Genomic DNA, 21017 nt, shown 5'->3' with positions numbered 1-21017 from the left:
CTGTAACATAGCCAGTTTGCAAGCTGTGGTTAAACAGGGATCCAAATGGGTCTGCTAGGTTATGTTTTAAGTTGTGTAAAAGTAGTCAATCTGGGATGTTGTCTGGTCCCATTTATGCTGTCTTTTTGGCCTTGGAGAGAACTGAGATGACCTGCTCTCTTGAGATAATAGGCTGAGGAATGGTGGCAGAAATACTTTGGGGAATGAGTGCAGGGGACAAGGGGGGGTGAAGTTTTCTCCAAATCTGTCAGCTACCAGGTTGGCTATTACCTCCAGTTGAGTATGGGCGGTGCCATCCACAACCAGTTCAGAGCATAGCTGGGTATTCCCTTTTAGATTTTTGGCATGGTTAAAGAATGCCTTGTGATTATCCTCAGCTAGGGAGGCTATTTTACTTTGTAATTAGATTTGGAGGACTTGACAGGATCTCTAATTTGTTCATTTAAGCTAGGGAGGGATTTCTTCGTCTGCTGAGCCAGTTCCTTCTTGTTCTTGGACATTAGTGTCTTTCTCTTTTCCTATACCTAGTTTATACTAGGGGTCCATCAGGGTGGCTTGTTTTTTCAGCAAGATTTTTGGCAAGACCTGGTTTTAATCCAGTCAGGTACAGCTGATTCTATACAACTGCTTAACTGGTTATACAGGGAATTGGTGTACACCTGTGCATAGGAGTCCATGTTATCTGCATTCAAGGGGGCTTTGAAACTTCCTATATCATCTCTTAGTAGGAATTAATTTGTCTCTGAAAAATGTCTAAGCGTTTTTGAGCTTGATGGGGAATCTGGTCTTACAATTACATCAAATGAGACTGATTTATGGTCCTATCTTACCAGGGAGGATATTGCATGGGTGGGGGGTGCAATGCTGTCCCATGTTAAAGAGTACTATGTCCAGGACATAGTCATGTCAGGCTCTTCTGGGTGTGCTGACTAGCTATTCTAGAGCACTTGCATTGACAAAGTTCAACAACCTCTCAGCCAGCATGTTTTTGGTCATGCATGCTTCACAGTCAATGGTAGGATAATTAAAATCACTCATGAGTATAGTGTTGGGCTGTATGGCAAGTGACTCCAGTAAGTCCAGGTATGTGGTATGCTTTTCTTGTTTCATGGTGGGGGACCTACACCCACTTATGATGTAGTAGGGGGCTTTGCCTATAGTTAATTGGACATGGAATAGCTCAAGACAGTCATACTGTTTGGCTAGTCTGGAGGTGTACTTATTCTTAATGCAGATGGATACACCTGCTTCTTTGTTTTTTTTCATGGTTAGTTTGTGGTCTGAACATATGTAAGGCACTGTAGCCCTGCACAGCCGGGGTGCTTTCCGTACATATTGGGACAGAATAATTTAACAGAGTTGTTTTAGGGGAGGACATTTAACTGTTTGGTATAGCAGATTGTGGACAATTGTTAATTGTGTAAAAGTAAGTTGATGCAACAGCTGTAGCCATATGAGTTGTTTGCTGTGCAGTGATGCTATTTGTTTTGTATGATGGTGACAAATTTGGAAATCTTACTGTAACATTACTCAATTTTAGATAGCTGAGTGGTTTGTAGGTTAGTAAAAATGTGAACATAAAGGAGTCTGGAAACTAAGTAAGCCAAGGCTGTGGTTTTCCTACCAATGTTAGTAAGGAACGGCTTTGCTCAATATATCGTGAACATTTTTTGATGATCCTTTTTAATGGCATCCTGAAAGTGGAGGTCAAAGTTTAGTTTTTTATCAGTGATGATGCCTAGTCGTTTAGTATGAGCGACTAGCTCAGTTATAGTATTGTTAGCTGATGTAATGGATAATAGCTGCTTGATGTCTCGAGTGTAACTTGGTAACAAATAGAATTGTATTTTTTTTAGGATCCAGTTGGAGTTGGAAGTGGTTTAGTCATGACTCTATTGCAGAGAAAGACTGTTATGTTATGAAGTGTAGTTCCTATATGCTGCACAGATCAAGCTGGAGTCATCTGTGTATTGGGCTAAGAAAGCATGGGTTACAGCTGAGGAAATATCATTTATAAATATAGTAATGGGCTGAATGTGGAGCCTTGGGATACCCCAACATTCACACTGAGTATGGAGCCTTGGGCTGCCGCAACATTCACTGTAAGGATGAGTAGGTGTTGTGTCATATCACTGACTTCTGCCTGTCAGCTAGCCACAGTACCAGGTGATCATAGAAATGAAGATGCCTAGGTTAAAGAATATTTGTAGAAGGTGTCAATGGACACTGTGTTGAAGGTTTTGGACAGCTCTAAGAACAGAGTGGAGACGACGTTATCTTAATTTCTATGATGATTGATAGTGTTCAGGAAGCTTGTTAAAGCAGTTGTAGCACTATGGTTAGGGTGAAAGCCATCTTGTTGAGGACAGAGTAGGTTATTATCCATAAGGTGCTGTAGAATTGGGTATGTATGCATCTTTCAAGGATTTTGGAGTGGAGGAAAAGCAGTGTAACCTGTAGTTAGTTCAGAGAAGTGTCTTTCTTTGTGCAAGGGCCAAATGTAGGATTACTTCCATATTTGTGGGATGTAAGCTTCTTATATGGACCTATTTATGAGCATGGACACCGGATATGTGGGCACTTGCAGTGTGTTTTATATATTCAGCTAGGAGGTTATCAACTGCTAGCATATCTGGTTTAAGTTTAAGCAGGAATATTTTGTCCGTAGCCATAGAAATGAAAAAAATCCCAGTTTGGTAGAGTTGTGGTGGGGAGGATTGAGGAGGAGGTCCTAGAATGTTGGCTGATCAGAGATGTTGCTGCTTTGACAAATGCATGTTAAACTCGGTAGCTATGATTTAATCAGTGTCTGTAGTAGAAGGGTTAGGCTGAGACAGTTTGCCTGGTTTAAGCAGATTATATATTGTTGTCCAAAACATTTAGGGTTGTTCTGTTTTGAGTTTTATAGGCTGAGGTAGTATTGCTTTTTATTAGATTTGATTTGGGATTTTGCTTTATTTCTCAGATGCCTGCATGAGTTATAATGCTGGATATTTTTGTTTGTATTCCATGCCTTCCAGATCTTCTTTCATTCCCTCATTACTTGCTTAGTTTTTCTGGTAAGCCATAGGGCAGGATTAGCTTTTACATGTTTTTTTCCTTAATCCATCTGGACTGTTGAGCATGCCCAAGAAAATCTACTGGTTGGTCTTTTTAACACAAGTTCCAGTTTATTTGATTGAATGTGGAAATAAAAGTGTGATTACTGAAGTTAGTTCAGTTTCACATATTTGAATTGGTTGTTGGAGGATGTGTTTTCAGTCTAATTGCAAATGTAAGCTGATGATCACTGATGTCTGGACACCAGTGTTTTTGATGTTATTTGGATGTGATGTTAGGATCCAGTCAGGATTAGCTCAAGTATACAAGGGACTGTTGACACTGTGAGTAAGGAGATACGTTGAGTGAAATCGAAAAGGTGTGGTGAGTATTGCTTGCCAGTTAATGCTAAAGTCACCAAGGATGATGGTTTCACGGAGATGCTTGCTGATATCTATAATAATATGTCTTCAGCAATAGATATGTTATTGTCAGGGGGAATATTTACAGTAATGATATTGCATGTTTTGTGATGAATCAGTTTTAAGAATGATATGATCTCAGCAATACCAAATTGAGGTATAGTATGTTGGTACAAAGATAGTTGAAGATGTTTGGGGTACAGTATGGTGTCAGTTTTTAAATTCCTGAAATAGTGGGTATTGGAAATGGGTTGAAGAAGAATGACTTAGAGCCATATGCATACAAGCATTTTAGCATGTTCTCTGTGATTATGTTCATAATTTGCAGCATTTTATATATATTTGTATTTGCCTTTCAGTTTTTAAATCCTGTAACCTTCATAGTTATTTACAATGGAAACAAAGTCTTCCTTTCCAAAGCTGGAGTTAGGTGCATACAAGCATTAACCAGATTAAAAAGGTCTGTAACCATGCAACCAGCTCAAACCAATAAACAGTACAGGGTCCACGTAGTCTAGGGCTGAAATCTGTGAAATCACTCGATCGGAAATTTCTTGTATACATACAAAACGTAATTTAATAGCATCAAGAAACAACAGTTGAATGCTTTCGTCCAATATACACTAGACTTCTTCAGAACAACTAATCAGTAAAATTACTTCAATTTATATACTCCTATCCTTAATTACCTGATGTTAACTGGTAGTCAACAGTTTAAAGTGAACACTCATCCAAAGTTTAACTCATTCATCCCCAAAATAAAAAAGTGTTAAAGATATGTATTATATATATATATATATATATATATATATATATATATATGTATTATAAAAAGCATCATACACAGAAGACTGAAACAATCCAATGAGAAGTATTCTGTGCAACTATTAAAAACAAATACCTCACCAAAAAAACATGATTTATAGAATAAAAGCTTTGCAGTTCTCATTTTAAGCACACGCTGTATTGACATGTGTTCATTTAACCCCAGTTTGACAGTAGCATCCAGTTTAAGCTGCCAAAGCAGTTCCCTGTACTCTAGCCAGTTTTCCCCAAAACCTCCCCTTGCATTAGGATGAACTATATCTAATATACCAAATTCAAACTTCTTGAATCCTTCACAAGTTTGGGAATGTTTATACAAGGCATTGTTCTGACTTGACTTATTCATGTCATACAAGTGTTCATAATTTTTTTGGCCAATTTCCTCTCTGTTTTCCCTACATAAAAGACTGACATTTGTTGCATGCTCCAAAATAAACTAAACCTTATAATTTGCAATTTCCCTTCTTCAGAGTAATTTCTGAACCATAATAATTGTTTAGTAAAACATATTTTTTCTCCAAAATATAACTACAGTACTGACATCTGCTATATTTGGCCGCTCAGACTCTTTACCTGTTTCCAATATTTCTTTAGTATTGGTATCTACCTTGTGTATTAAAACAGGTCTTTCTCCCACTAAGTCAAAAATCTCTATTTATTTTTAGGGTAGACCAGTTACTCAATATAATACTTTTAACCTTCATACTCAAGTCACCGTACTGGATAGCCATGGCATGTTGAAAAGTATTACATTTGGGCTCAGTCACTTCTAAACTAGAGGGTAGTCTCTCTAGTGTAATAAAATTATGAAGAGAAGGGTGGTATTTAACTTCCCTGTGTTTAATTACATCTATTTTAAGTTCATTTAACAAATCAGATGGGTATCCCCTTTCTAGACACATATTGGTCGTAGTATTAAGTTTTTTTTAGAAACACTTGTATGATATCAATAAGGCCAATCAAAACAATGCCTTGTATAAACATTCATAGGATCTACGAGCTTACTATGCTACTGGCCCTGAGGCCTTTAAAAGCCTAGCCAAGAATTTAGCCCATGTTCCGATAAGTCAACACCTGATGCCACTGTCCAGCAGGGACACAGGTGGAATCCCAGGGGTGTATTTTCTGTTCCCCATCCAGTTATCTAGGTAGCATTTAAAAAGGGTTAATGTGGTACCCTGCTTGACGTGGAGAGGGAGTCTATTCCACAGATGGCGGGAGACTCTGGGACACAAATCTGTCCTGTCATTAAGTCTTATTGATGTCACAGACCAGGTTGAGGTCACGCGTGTGAGTTACTCAAGTTGAGCTTGACTTAAGGGTATGCAGCAGTCCCATCAAAGCAGGGACTGAGATTGCTTTGTATGCCAGACAGAGGTCACCTCTAAGGGATCTATATGAGACTGAGTAGAGGGACAGGGCTTTTAGCCTAAATGTGTAGGGTACATGTTTGAAGCCCTGGATTCTCCTGTTGAGGAACCAGTGTGGTGTCTCCAGCTGCTGCTGCATGTGCTTTGTGAGGTACATGCCGAAAGTGGAATTATACTCAATAATGGACCTTATAAGGGAAGAATACAGGGATTTTATGACCTCCTTGTCTCTGGATGAGATACCCTTAGTAATGAGGTGGACCAAGTAGAAAGCTTTCTGTACAACAGAGGCAATACATTGGTCAAAAGTCAGTTTGCTCTCAACCTGGGTGCCCAAGTCCCTCACAATTGATTGCCTGCTTAGGACCTTATTCTTAATGTAATAATTTGTGGGGACATCACTCTCCCCAAAGGGGATGATAATGCATTTTGGCATTCAGTTTGAGACCATGTTTCTGGCACCAGTCATTTGTTTGGGTGAAACTCTTTTGAAGGATGTCCACATCACTAGGGGAATTTATGACAGTGCCCAGCTTATAGTCATCTGCATACTTGGTCAGCCACAGCCCACTGATTTTGGCTTGTATCTCAGAAATGTATCTTAGCTGCTCTGTGTGGCCTAGCTGTGACTGATTCAATAGACACCTGGATACAGAAAACCTATAAGTGTATTTTTTGGCACTTAATCTGTTATCAATGATAGTCAACAAAACTGCGCTGCATTTATTAATTTGCTTGAGATTGCTTTTCTTGGTGTCTGCATTTTGTTTTAGTTAACAAAACTGCTGCATTTATTAATTTGCTTGAGATTGCTTTTCTTGCTATCTGCATTTTGTTTTCTGTTTTACTGATAGTTAAGTAAACTATAGTGCTGTTATTTATTTGCTTGATATTTCTGGTCACTGTCAAGATCCTGTTCAGCTGATTTTATAGCAGGAATTGTCTACCTTCTTTTGAAGCAGCCTATCCAAGGCATGAGCACATCTTTTTGTGTTATCTGATTCCCTGAGGCTCTTACATTTTCCTTTATACTACTGTATAAGGAGTTACAATTCTGTGAGACAGTATCAGTATCTTAGCTGCTCTTTGTGGCCTAGCTGCGACTGATTCAATAGACATCTGGATACAGAAAGCCTATAAGTAAATGTTTGGCACTTAATCTGTTGTAAGTGACAGTCAGTAAAACTGTGCTGCATTTATTAATTTACTTGAGATTGCTTTTCTTGGTGTCTGCGGTTTTCCCACCCTTCCACCCTAGTGTTGGTGTGTTCTTAAATTTGGTGGCTTTGGAATTTCCCGCCCCTGCTGTAAATTTGATTTTGGACACTCTTTGCAGTCCATCTCATTTACTTACTGTACTGGGTACAGGGTGATAATTTGGGTAGGACTACCCGCTTGCTACTTTGATTTTGGACACCCCTCCCAGTCCCATCTCATCAGCTCATTCTACTTTGTACAGAGAGAGCATTTGGGAAGGCCAACCATCTTAGTTTCTTAGTTTCTTAACCTTGAATTATCTTCTGTTCCTTCCCTATCCACAAAAAAATACACTTTATTCATTTATTTGTTGTGTTCTTCCTCCTTACTGTTAAGTGTTGAAGTGGTTTTATTCTGCTGTATTTATTATAGTTGCCTGATTAAATTTGTTTGTTATTCTAACCTTAAAACATGAAAAAAGTCCTTAGTACTGCTGGAAAGCATAAAATTCTTTTAATATCAATGAAAAACTTGGCAAATGAGCGCTTTCGTCTGCTCAAAGCAGACTTCATCAGACATTTTACATTTAGCAAGGTTTTTGTGGTCTACACTGCTGTGGACAAACCCTTATCAAAACCCTCTCTCCCCAAGTACATCCAAGTTTCAGAACACTCTATCTGGACAATTCTCATCAGTTTCTCCTGCCAGCCTGGTTGACATGGGCATACTGAGACAGTATAGCAACTGTCTCATGTTCACTGAAAACCCTCTTCTCCTAGCACATAATTGTTCTACTTGCAAGAGCTGCATCTATATCAGTAAACTGGAATCCATGCTCTCTTCAGCCTCAGTCAGTGCCCCTGACAAAGAGGAGATTGCCAGCACAAATACCACACCACCCACATCACACAGCCAAGCACAGCACACACCCACACATACAGAGGTCCTCAATAAAAACTTACCTAAACAGCAGAGACCTCCAAAACACACTCATAGACATTCCACACACAACACCAAACACATTACAGACAGCAGACAACACACCAGTGTCTCACAAGCACAGCCAATAAGGCATAACAATAAAGTCATACAGCCCATATATCACAACATTAAACCAAACATACTAGTTATTGATGACTCAGTTGTGAGACGCACTGATGTCCCCCTCACCAGGCTTCACAAGGAGAAGATCACATTCAGTTTTCTGTCAGGTGCCAGAATCCGCCACATCATGCACACACTTATGTCTCTCCACAACAGGTACAAGTATGACTCTGTCATTGTTCATGTTGGTGTGAATGACTTTAGACGTACCTCCCTGGACTATATGCAGAGAGATATGATTGAGCTGTCAGAGAATGTGTCGCAGGCAGGTATGACCCTAGCCCTAAGCAGCATCCTGCCTTCACTAAGAATTATACCACAATACCAACAAAAAATAATTAACTTCAACAATTGCCTTAGTTTTTGGTGTCATTCCAAGGGGATCCAGTATTTGTCTGCCTGGGATGACATGGTTGACAGACCTCAATGCTTTGCCAGAGATGGCCTCCACTTGTCACCCCTGGGATTCAGGATTCTGGTCAAGGCTCTTGACACCCCCATTGTCCATTTTTTAGGCAATGTCCAACAGACAAATCTTCCAACATAAAAGATCTGTCAAAAAGTAAATTAAAAGTCATGCAGCATTAGGAGCCTTAACCGTTAAATGCACTCACTGGAGGCTCTCCAAGCACTGGAAGATGATGACATCTGTGCAGTCACAGAAACTTGGTTCAAGGCTGCTGACAGCACCCCTGCCTTACCAGGCTATACCTCATTTCACACATTATGACCCCAAAATGAGGTTGGGAAGACTAAGGGTGGTGGAGTTTCTATTTTCATTAAAGACAAGCACACCTCCAGGCTGGTTTGCCAGCATGATGCACTAGAACTTCTCCAGGTGCAACTGACAATTGGAAAGACACCCATCCAAGTTATACCAGCTGTAGACACACCTCCCTGACTCAGAACAGCCACTCTCCTACCTGGACCTACTTGAGTCCATCACGGTACCCCCTAACACCCTGATCCTTGGGGACTTCAACTACCCCACCATAAACTTGGTGAACTATTCCTGCTCTAATGCACTCACCCAATGATTCCTTGATTTCATCAATACTGATATGCTAGACCAGCTTGTCTCATCCCCCCTAAGGGGAGATAGCATTTTAGACTCGGTTCTCACCAATGTGGGTAAGTGCTGCACCACCCCATAGTAAGTTCTTCGCTGGTGAGATCAGACCATCGGTCTGTTTCATTCAAAGTGTTTATCCCGTTCACCCCCCCCCCCCCTGTCGTAACCAGGCTAAAAAACTTCTCAAAATCTGACTGCAACCTTCTAAGGAAGGGTATCAGTAGCTTCACACCACCACCCCCCTCAGAAGATGCAGACAAATATGCTGAACAGTATGCCAGTGCAGTATACAAGCACCTGTACAACTGCATGGACTCAGCCATACCCAACAGAACTAAAACCTGCTCCTCAAGGAAACACAAACCTATCTGGTAGACAGCCTCTATCAACAGGCTTTGCAACAAAAAGAAGAAACTGCTGTCTAAGGGTAAAAAGGCACAAATTCCCAATTGGAGAAACGCCCTCCTTAGCCTCAACAAGCAAAATAGATCACTAGTGAATACCTCCAAAGCCAATTATGAAATGAAACTAGCCTCTAAAACAAAGGCTAACCACAAAGCCTTTTTCAGTTATGTCAGGAAACCTCCATGGCAAACCCCAGGTTTGTTCCAAATTAGTTCTTAATGGTGCCACTTACACTGATCCTGTTGACTTAGCCAACCTGCTGGCAGATAGGTTCAGCACAAACTACACCCCCCTATCCCCCCTAAAGGCCCATTCAAACCCTAATACTTGCCCCGTGCCTCACATCTCCGTAGATCAAGTGTTAAAGGCCCTATCCAAGGCAAAGAACACAGCTTTCATGGGACCTGATAGTATCCCAGGTTGTATTCTGCAACATCTCCATCAAGAACTAGCCTCACCATTGAACACCCTTTTCAACCATAGCCTAAGTACAGGCTTCATTCCAGCAGAATGGAGAACTGCCATTGTCATCCCTTTGCACAAAGGTGGTGCCACTACTGACCCTGGTAACTATTGCCCCATTAGCTTGACAAGTCTGATTTGTAAGGCCATGAAGTATTATTATGGACCTCATAAACAAGGACATAGGCAATCTTCAAGCACTTGACCCCACCCAGTTCAGATTTGTCAAGGCAGATCTTGCCTGTTGAACCTGGTTGACTTTTTTGAGACCATCACCAAGGCACTGGATGAGGGAAAGTCAGTGCACACAGCTTACCTTGACTTGGCCAATGCATTTGACACAATCCCCTACTCGAACATCATCGAAAAGCTAACAGAACTTGGTGTAAATCCCTATCTCATCAGGTGGGTGGCCAACTGGCTCACTGATAGGACCCACAAGGTCAAAATAGGTGCCACTACCTCTGATAGCAGACCTGTCACTAGTGGTGTCCCCAGGGATCTCTCCTGGGACCCCTATTGTTTGGCATCTACTTCTCAGAGGTCCAGGCAAAGACAAAAGGCCTGTGGCCGACCAAGTTTGCAAATAACTGTAAGTTGGATGCTGTCATTGACTTCCCAAATGATGTTAACATACTTCAAGAGGGTCTCACAGCAACAAATGACTGGTGCCAAAGTCATGGCCATAAGTTAACTGCAAAACAATGCATTATCATAAAATCTGGCAAAAACACAGCCCCTACTGATTACCACATTAGTCGCAACCCCCAAATCACACAACCTGTGGTGTGAAACCTGGGTACCCAAGTTGACAACAATCTCACATTTGACTATCGTGTAGCAGAAGTGTTCAGAAAAGCCTTTTACTTGATTCATCTCATAAGTAAAGGGATTGCATCCAGAAAAAAAGGAGGTTATTACCTCTCTGTACTCCTCCCTTATTAGGCCAATAATTGAGTACAACATACAATTTGGTATGTACCTCTCCAAACACCTGCACCAACTGGAAAAGCCACAGAAATACCTTGCAAAGAGAATCCATGGCCTCCAACACTTGTCCTATGTGGACAGGCTCAAATCACTATCACTCTACTCTGTATCGTACAGTTTGCTCAAATGTGACCTGTGTCTCACCTACAAGGCAATCTCAGACCCTGCTCTACTAGAGATGCTCCATATCCATAAGTCTAACTCCTCACATAGTACCCAATCGAAAGGCACTCCTCACGTAGTACTGATCAAAAGGCTTAAATCTAATATGTGACATTAACAAAACCTGCTGGAGAGACAGGTTTGTCTCCCAGAGACTGCCCCATCTCTGGAATAGACTCCCCATACATGTCAAGCAAAGTACATCACTGACCATCTTCAAGCACAACCTTGATGAGTGAATGGGCAAGCACAAATTTGTCCCAGGGGTTCCACCTCTGTCCCACATTGACAGGGGTGACAGGTGCTGATTGTGGTTTCTTTTATGGGGATAAACTCTTGACTAGGCATGTAAGGGCCCCAGGGGCATTAGCCTAGTAATTTCCTATGATCCTATGATCCTGTGAAAAGTATCTCCAAACAACAGAGGCCCCAAGATCGATCCCTGGGGTACACCGCTCATTATAGGTCTACTGCTTGAGGTGGCTTCCCCTATTTTGACTAGGTGTGTTCTATCAGTGAGCCAGTTTTCTACTCATCTAGTAACATACAGATTGATGTCTAGTTGAGAGAGTTTATCTATTATACCCGAGTGGGGAATAGTATCAAAGGTTTTGGTCAGGTCAAGGTAGGCGGTGTGCACCATCTTCCCCTCATCCATGGCTTTGGGAACTCTCAAAGAAGTCAACCAAATTTAACAGGCATTACCTCCCCTTGACAAAATCAAACTGTATGGGATTGAGTGTTTGGAGGTTGCCAATGTCCTTGTCAAAGAGGTCCATGATAATCCTTTCCATGGGCTTGCAGATCAGGTTAGTTATTCTGATGGGTCTATAATTTCCTGGATTGGTGGATGCTCCACCTTTGTGCTAAGGGATGACAGTGGCTGTCCTCCAATCAGCTGAGATGAAGCCAGTACTCAGGCTTTGGTTGAACAGGGTGCCTAATGGTGCTGCAAGTTCCTCCCTGAGTTCATGTAGGATGCAGCCTAGGATGTTATCAGGTCCCATGGAGGCTGTATTTTTTGGCTTTGAAAGGGCAATGATGACTTGCTCCCTAGAGATAAGGGGAGGGGGTCAGTACTGGGATATCCTGAGTTACTGATGCTTTCAGATAGAGGGGTGAAGTTTTCACTGAAACTGTCTGCCAGCAGGTTGGCTATATCTATGGTGTTTGTGTATGTGGTGTCCTCGACCACCAGTTCTGAACACATCTGAGTGCTTCCTTTGAGATTGTGGACATATGTGAAGAAGGCCTTATGATTGTCTTTAGTAGATGTGGCCAGTTTGGACTCTAACTTTCCTTTGGAGGATTTCACTAGTGCTCTTATTTGCTTGTTCAGGCTAAGGAGAGATTGCTTCCAATTAGGCACCTGCTCCTTCTTGATCCTGGACAGCAATGTTTTCCTTTTATTATATAGTTTATTTATTGCAGATGTCCACCAGACAGGTTTACTCTTCCTTGAGGAGGAGGATTTTGTCCTGTCAGGTATTCCTGATTCCATGCATCTATATAAATGCTCATATAGTACTTTGGTGTAGGTTTGGACATATGTACCAGTTCCTATGGCAGGGGTGGGGGCTGTCATACTGCTTATACCTTCAATCAGGAGGCTGTAATCAGCTTTGTAGACATTTTTTTGTTTGACTCTATCTGGGGCAGGGTCAGGGGAGATGGTGACTTTGAATATGACTGCTTTGGGGTCGGATATTACTAGGGAAGATGACACTGTAAGGCTGCTGCAGTAGTTACTCATGTTGGTTAATACCAAGTCCAAGATATTATCACCTCTTGTGGGGGTGTCGGCCAGCTCATCCAAGGCATTTGCACTGACAAAATCAAGGAATCTCTGGGCATTTGTGTTTTGGCATGAGTAGTTCTTCCAATCTATGGTTGGATAGTTAAAGTCACCCAGGTTCAGGGTAAAGGGTTGAATCTTGATAGATTCGAAGAGGTCCAGATAAGTGGAGTGGGCATCTTGAGTCAAAGTTAAGACCTGTAGCTAGGTATGATTTGAATAGGGGGCTTGTCAATGGTTACCTGCACCTGGAATGTCTCCTGTGCATCATACTGTTTGACTAGCCTGGAGGTGTGTATGTCTTTTATATATATTGAAACTCCACCTCATTTTGCTTTGCTGCTCATGGTTTGGGGTCTGAATGTATGATAGGATGAGTAACCTAGTATGGCTGTGGTGCTCTCCGCATCTTTGAACCGGGTTTCTGTGACTGCACAAATGTCAGCATCTCCCAGGGTTAGGAATTTGTGCAATGACTGCAGTTTCATGTTTAGACTCCTAGTGTTTAGCAGGAAGACCTTGAATTTGCGTTTTGATGAAATTTTCATGTTGGTAGTTCTGATCTCATGGCAATGCCTAAAAAAGGCACTATGGGGAAGGCAAGAGCCTTTGCCAGAAGCCTAAAGCTCAAGGCAGACAGATGCAGGCCATCTCTAGCAAAGCATCATGGTCTGTTGATCATGTCTTCCCAGGCTGCAGGTACTGGATCCCCTTGGAATGGCATGAGAAACTAAGTCAATTGTTAAAGTCAATCATTTTCTGTTTGTATTGAGGCATCATTCTGGGTGATGGTGGAAAACTGCTTAAGGCAAAGAACATACCTGTCTGTGACACATATTCAGTGAGCTCAATCATGTTTCTCTTCATATAGTCCAGGAAGGTATGTCTCAAGTCATTCACACCAACATAGACTATGACAGAGTCATAACAGTACCTGTTGTTTTGAGATTTGAGTGCATGGGTGATATGGTGGATTCTAGCAATTGACAAACTAACCGTGACTTACTCCTTATCCAGCCTGGTGAGGGGCACATCTGTGCAGTAGTGTAGCTAGACTCTGTGCCACCCGGGCTGTTTTTGAGTTTCCCACCCCCCCTCACAAAATCAAGGTCAAATGGGGCACCCCCATACTCAGCCCTCCCCCTCACAGCCATTCCAGTATCCCATTACTTGGCTATTTCTCCCATTTATCATAAACACTCTGATGTGCATACTGTTTTATGCTTTACTTCTACAATGATTATTTGGATTTCATTTAAAACCTTTATTTTAAAATTTATAGCACAGACATTGATAGACATCTGCTAAACAAAGGAGTACAGCCTCACAATGAAAACAGACTTAGCATTAAAACTTCTTTGCCCTTGAACCTCACATTAATTGAAACTCACATTCAAAGAAAATGCATCTGGTCAGTGGCGGATAAAGTTTTCAAGGGGCCTATGATTTGAAAACAGCCCAAAGGTAGACATATTTAGGACCATGCAAACATACATGTGTTCTTTGATTCACCTCCCTGATTGTATTAAGTTATATCACACAAGTGCTACTAAGGGAAAATTTGTAGCTATTATACCTCTCAATGGGTTAACAACAGTGCAACTATGGTGAGTGATGTACAAACAAGCCCAAACCAGCTCAAACATGGCATTTAAATACCACAAAAAAATAGAAGATTCTAGTAACACAGAAATCTAGCCTCTTTGCCTGGAAATGTGCTAAAGACGAGGGACTACACTATTGGGATACAGCTATATCTAAGAGAATTCCCAAACTTGTCAAGTATTCAAGAAGTTTGAATTTGATATATTAGATATAGTTCATCCTAATGCAAGGGGAGGTTTTTGCGAAAACTGGCTAGAGTACAGGGAACTGCTTTGGCAGGTTAAACTGGATGCTACTGTCAAACCAGGGTTAAATGAACACATATCAATACAGCGTGTACTTAAAACAAGAACTGCAAAGCTTTTATTCTATAAATCATGTTTTTTTGGTGAAGTATTTGTTTTTAATTGTTGCACAGAATGCTTCTCATTGGATTGTTTCAGTCTTCTATGGTTGATGCTTTTTATAATACACACATATATATATATATATATATATATATATATATATATATATATATATATATATAATACATATCTTTAACAGTTTTTTATGTTTGGGGATGAATGAGTTAAACGTTGGATGAGTGTTCATTTTAAACTGTTGGACTACCAATTAACATCAGGTAATTACGTTTAAGGATAGGAGTATATAAATTGCAGTAATTTTACTGATTAATTGTTCTGAAGAAGTCCAATGTATTTTGGATGAAAGCACTCAACGGTTACTTCTTGATGCTATTAAATTACATTTTGTATGCATATAAGAATTTTCTGACTGAGTGATTTCACTGGTTTCAGGCCTAGACTATATCGACCCTGTACTGTTTATTGCATACAAACATTCTTAAAATAAGTTGCACAGAGTATGCTCTGCACTCCGAAGGACCCAGCGTTTAAAAATAATACAGTCTTACTGCCTATCATTGCTATTAATTGTACTGGTATGTATTAACTGTACTGGTATGTTGCATAGTGCACCTCGGTGAGTCTGCTTTTAGGAATAAATGCAAGAAGCATACCTCTCAACTGTCCCTGATTCTCACTCAAAATTTAGCACTGTCCTTCTTAATCCCACTTAAAACAGTTGACTTTTGGAGGAAATGTGGTGAATTGCATATAATGAATAATGGCAATGATTAAGAGTTATAGACTTCTTTACACCAGTAAAGGTATACTACTCCATATGCTCTGATTTTGTCAACGTCTCAAGTTAATAGCACTAATATTTTAAAAGCACCCCTGATTTTCTCTGCAGTTGTCCATGATTCTGTTGAAATTTGTCCCTGATTGGTTGAAGGAAGGTAAAAAAAAATCTCATCATGTATAAAAACTTTGAAACAGTAATAATTTATATGAATGTCATGAATAGCAAAATAAGGCTCTCTGCACTGAAGGAATTCTTAAAATTGTGCGAGATACTTGAAAGGAAAAGAGAAATGCTGGAATTTCATGTAATAGCAAAATGTGTCCAGTAGAGGACACTGCTGTTCCCTTTTTAAAAGATTGAATTTTTTAGCCAGGGTGAAAAAAAAATCTTGATCAGGACTCTTCCTGAAAAAAAAATATTTTTATGTAGAAATCATAATGTCAAACTAATTATGAGCTTAACTACCATATTTGCCAGTCACATGAAAAAGTGTTCCTTCAGCCGTATTTTACAATTGATTTAGCTGATGTTTTCATTGTCACATTATCTCTAATCTCATACCTTCACACCATGTTCAGTCTTCCGTGTGTATTGTTTTGCTGTACTTCATATGAGCAATGTAGGAATTTAGGAAACACAACTTGCTTTTCATCTGACAGATGGTGGAACACTGTTTTTCTGAGCATGGAACAGTAGAAAGAAACATATACACTGCTCTACTCTGTATAAAATATATCCTAACTGCATACTTAGGATCATAGGACGTTACTTGGCTCTATTGGCCCTGAGGCCCTTACAAACCTAGCCAAGAACTTTGCCCATGTTCTGACAAGGCAGCACCAGATGCCCCTGTCCAGCAGGGACACAGGTGGAATCCCAGTGGTGTATTTTCTATTCCCCATCCAGTTATTCTGGTTGCGCTTAAAAGGGTTAATGAGGTACAGCAACCCCCTAAGCCCACAACCTGTGGTGAGAGACCTGGGTACTCAGGTTGACAACAGTCTCACCTTCGACCATCATGTGATGGCTGTGGTCAGAAAAGCCTTTTACTTGGTTCATCTCATAAGTAAAGGGATTGCATCCAGAAAAAAGGAGGTTATTACTTCTCTGTACTCCTCCCTTATTAGACCTATAATTGAGTATAATGCCTCGTTGGTATGTACCTCTCCAAACACCTGCAGCAACTGGAAAGGCCACAGAAATACCTCACAAAGAGAATCCATGGCCTCCAACACCTATCCTATGCAGACAGGCCTAAATCACTATCAGTCTACTTGGTATCATACAGATTGCTCAGAGGTGATCTGAGTCTCGCCTATAAAGCACTGTCAGACCCTGGCCTACTGGAGATGCTCCATATCCGTAAGTCTAACTCTTAGTGCATAAACAAAACCTGCTGGAGAGACAGGTTTGTCTCCCAGAGGCTGCCCCATCTCTGGACTGGACTTCCCATACATGTCAAACGGAGTACTTCACTGACCCTCTTCAAATTTAACCTTGATACATTTGTCCCAGGGGTTCCACCTTTATCCCTTATTGACAGGGGTGAAAGGTGCTGACTCTGGTTTCATTTTTGGGATGAGCTCTTGGCTAGGCTTGTAAGGGCCCAAGGGCCATCAGCCTAGTAATCTTCTATGATCCTGTGAGAGGGAGTCTATTACACAGAAGGGGAGTCTCTGGGATGCAAATCTGTCCCACCAATAAGTCCTATTGATGTCACAGACCAGGTTGAGGTCACGGTGCAGATTACTTGAGTGGAGCATGACTTGCGGATATGCGGCAGTCCCATCAAGGTGGGGTCTGAGATTGCTTTGTAAGCCAGACAGAGGTCACCTCTGAGGAGTCTGTATGAGACTGAGTGGAGGGGCAGGGCTGTTAGCCTATCTGTGTAGAGTAGATGTTTGAGGCCCTGGATACTCCTGGTGAGGAACCTCTGTGGTCTCTCCAGTCGCTGTATGCTTTGTAAGGTACATGCCAAAAAGGGCATTGTACTCAATAATGGGTCTTATAAGGAAAGAATACAGGGATGTTATAACCTCCTTGTCCCTGGATGAGATACCCTTACTGGTTTTGGCCTGCACCTCAGAAAAGTATATCCCAAACAACAGAGACCCCAAGACCGATCTCTGGGGTACACCGCTTGTTACAGGCCTACTGCTTGAGGTGGCTTCCCCTATTTTGACTAATTAGGTTCTATCAGTGAGCCAGTTTGTAACCCATCTGGTAACATGCAGATTGATGCCTAGTTGAGAGAGTTTATCTATTATAACTGAGTGGTAAAAGCAAAATGAAAACTCCAGCAAAGCTAAAACTTCCACTGAGTGACCTCCCAAACCTCTTGTATCAGAGGCACATGGGATATATGGAAATGATCCTTATGAACATCAGGTGTTTCAGCTAATTGGCGATTCTGAATGCCTGTGACTTGTTTTGTCATTTTAATGGACAATTTCAGGCCAATAAAGCCAAACCCCACACACTTGTGCTGTGCTGTTGAGGTCATAACAAGGCCAAAATATGCATATCCACAGCTAGTGGGGTTTGGCTTTATTGACCTGAAATTGTCCATTAAATGACGAAACAAGTCATGGGCATTCAGAATCACCAATTAGCTGAAACACCTGATGTTCATAAGGATCATTTGCATATATCCCTTGTGCCTCTGATACAAGAGGTTTGGGAGGTCACTCAGTGGAATTTCTGGCTTTGCTGGAGTTTTCATTTTGTTTTTACTGATTGTTTTTTCAGTGACCTTCTCACTTCTTGTTTTAGTTTGTTGTTTAGGATATTTCTGCAGTGACCCTAATGATAATGGACATCAGTTGGATATAACAGCCTTGTGTTTCTAATGCTTAGTCAAACACTCTGCTTGTGTTGTGCTGATGAGGTCATAACAAGGCCAAAATATACATAGCCACAGCTAGTGGGGTTTGGCTTTATTGGCCTGAAATTGTCCATTAAAATGATGAAACAAGTCATGAGCATTCAGAATCACCAATTAGCTGAAACACCTGATGCTCATAAGGACCATTTGCATATATCCCATGTGCCTCTTATACAAGAGGTTTGTGAGATCACTCTGTGGAAGTTCTAGCTTTGCTGGAGTTTTCATTTTGTTTTTACTGATTGGTTTTTCAGTGACCTTCTCAATTATTGTTTTAGATTATAACCGAGTGGGGAATAGTATCAAAGGCTTTGGCCAAGTCAAGGTAGGCAGTGTGCACTGTCTTCTTCTTGTCCATGGCTTTGGTGACTGTCTCAAAGAAGTTGACCAAATTTAATAGGCATACTTGCAAAATATAACTATGCAATAGGTTCAACTCCAGAGCATATACAAAAGGCAGTCAGTCAGTATGCCTTTATTACAACAACTGCATTACCCACTGACTGCTCTGAAGCACTGCCTCCTCCTAGTTGTATATTCTTGTACTGTACATAAATCAAGAGTTTTTGCAGTATAAATAATATGAACCAGGCTACAGGCACATTAGAATGATTCCTATGTTCACAAAATAGAACTGTTACTAAAAGTGACTACAGAAAGAAACATTTCAAATCTTATGTTTTTTATTTTTATTTTTTTTATTTTTTGTCAGGGTAGTGATGTTGTTTGAAACTACTTTAGTCTACTTAGTGAAAAGTGAGGGTTGTGGAAGGCAGTCTTTTACTAGAAAATAAAATGTCTCAGAAAAGCTCTTAGCAAATATGCTTAGTGGTGTTGAAGAACGGCAGAGAAAAATGTTTTTATTTTGGGGTTACTTGTGAAGTAAACTAGGCTATATATGGCTAATTTTTAAAATACTCAACTAGCATGTTTTGAAAGGTGAGAGGAAACTGGAACAACTAGAGGGAAAAAAATAACATATAACCAGTGACTATACTCTAATAGTTGTTGCAAAGGATCCTGGGATTTCAGAGATCATTCAAAACTACCTGCATGAGAGCACACAGCCACTGAGTAAACAAATATCTGTGTCGAAAAGAAGGAAGAAGACCCTGTTCTCAAATGAGGTGTCATCAGAGTTTAAGTGAAAAAAGAGATGATACAAGGATACACGGAAGGAGAAAGACAAAAGTCAATCCCAATTAAGAAAAAAGCAAAAATGAAATGTAGTCAGAAAAGTAAAAGCAAGGCCTAAGGAAAGGATTGAAAATTCCATTAAGGATGGAAATAAAGACAGGTAAAAGGTACAATACTAAAACGAAATAAAATAGGTTGGATGGAGATGGGTATAGAGAAACAGGATGCCTCAATAAATAATTAACATTCATAAAGGAAGATAAATGCAACAGGCAATCATATCCATAATTACAGATGCAACACAGGTCTTTCAGAGAAGAAATGTTTGAAATTAAAAGTTTTTAAAGCATCTTATAGTGGTGGAACTCACTAGACAATTTATTACAGAACTGAGGTGGGGCAACTAGTTAATCTTTTTAAAAAATCGTGGAAAGAGAGAAAAGGTCACAAAGGCTGAATCAGATGAAAAGACAGCAATAAGACAGATGTTGGAAGGATGCTTTGCCATTCTAGACATAGCTATATGTAAAATAATGGAGTCATTGCTACATAAAAGAATTTTAGGATGTCTAAAAAACAATACAGTAGATGACTCGTAGAAATATGGATTCATAATATCAAGATTAACCAAACAGATCTAACAGAGTGTATTGAGTGAGTTATTGGGTATTAACTTACAAAGACACCTACTTATACTGTATCAAGACATTCGGCATGATAATATACAAAAGAATAGCAAACAAATTTGAAAGATTCAGTGTTTATCACTAATTCATTAACAGGACCAAATGGTGTACCACAGGAGGTTAGCAACAAGACTTATCCTTTCTCATTACAAACTGTCTTTAAATGATTTTTACCTTTTTGCTGATACCACAAATGCATATTAAAGAACTGAGGCATAACACAGTATAAAGGGATAAGGAGAGACTTGGAAGACTGAGATAAAATCTGAGATGATAGCTGAACTTCACTATAAACATTGTAAAGTAAAATATCTAGGTAGCAATGGCTGAGGGGATGTGTACATAAGTGCATGGGAAGCAGCAGCAACAAGTGAGGAGAGGTACCCATTTCAGATTATGTGAATATAAGCCCGGTGATATGGCAATGCAGCAAAGCATGCTGGTAGAAAGCTGGGATCTTATGGAATGGGTATATCCAAAAGAAAATTAATAGGAAGGTTTGGTGGCTGAGTGGTAGGATCGCTGCCTCACAACTCCAGGGTTTAATCTTACCTTCTGCCCACTATTCTGAAAAGGGTTCATGGACCAACCTACCATCAAAATTAACAAAAGACATATAAATACGTAACAATAAAAAGGGTTGCCTTTCTGTATAAACAGTTGGTGAATCCTAAAGTGCTGAGTACATCCTTGTTGATCTTATCTTTTAACAA

The 21017-nt window shown here is 40.4% G+C and overlaps 1 protein-coding gene across 1 annotated transcript in view; it reads left to right on the top strand.

Moving 5' to 3' along the window:
* Positions 1 to 21017, top strand: part of LOC122787841 (protein transport protein Sec24-like CEF) — a 110625-nt gene that overhangs the window by 88690 nt on the left and 918 nt on the right. The window lies entirely within an intron of this gene.

Source organism: Protopterus annectens, chromosome 13.part0, assembly GCF_019279795.1.
Source record: "Protopterus annectens isolate FY-2018-M chromosome 13.part0, PAN1.0, whole genome shotgun sequence".
In the NCBI taxonomy this organism is placed as follows: domain Eukaryota; kingdom Metazoa; phylum Chordata; order Ceratodontiformes; family Protopteridae; genus Protopterus; species Protopterus annectens.
The sequence above is the reverse complement of the archived record's forward strand: the minus strand, read 5'-3'. Positions and strand labels throughout refer to the sequence as shown.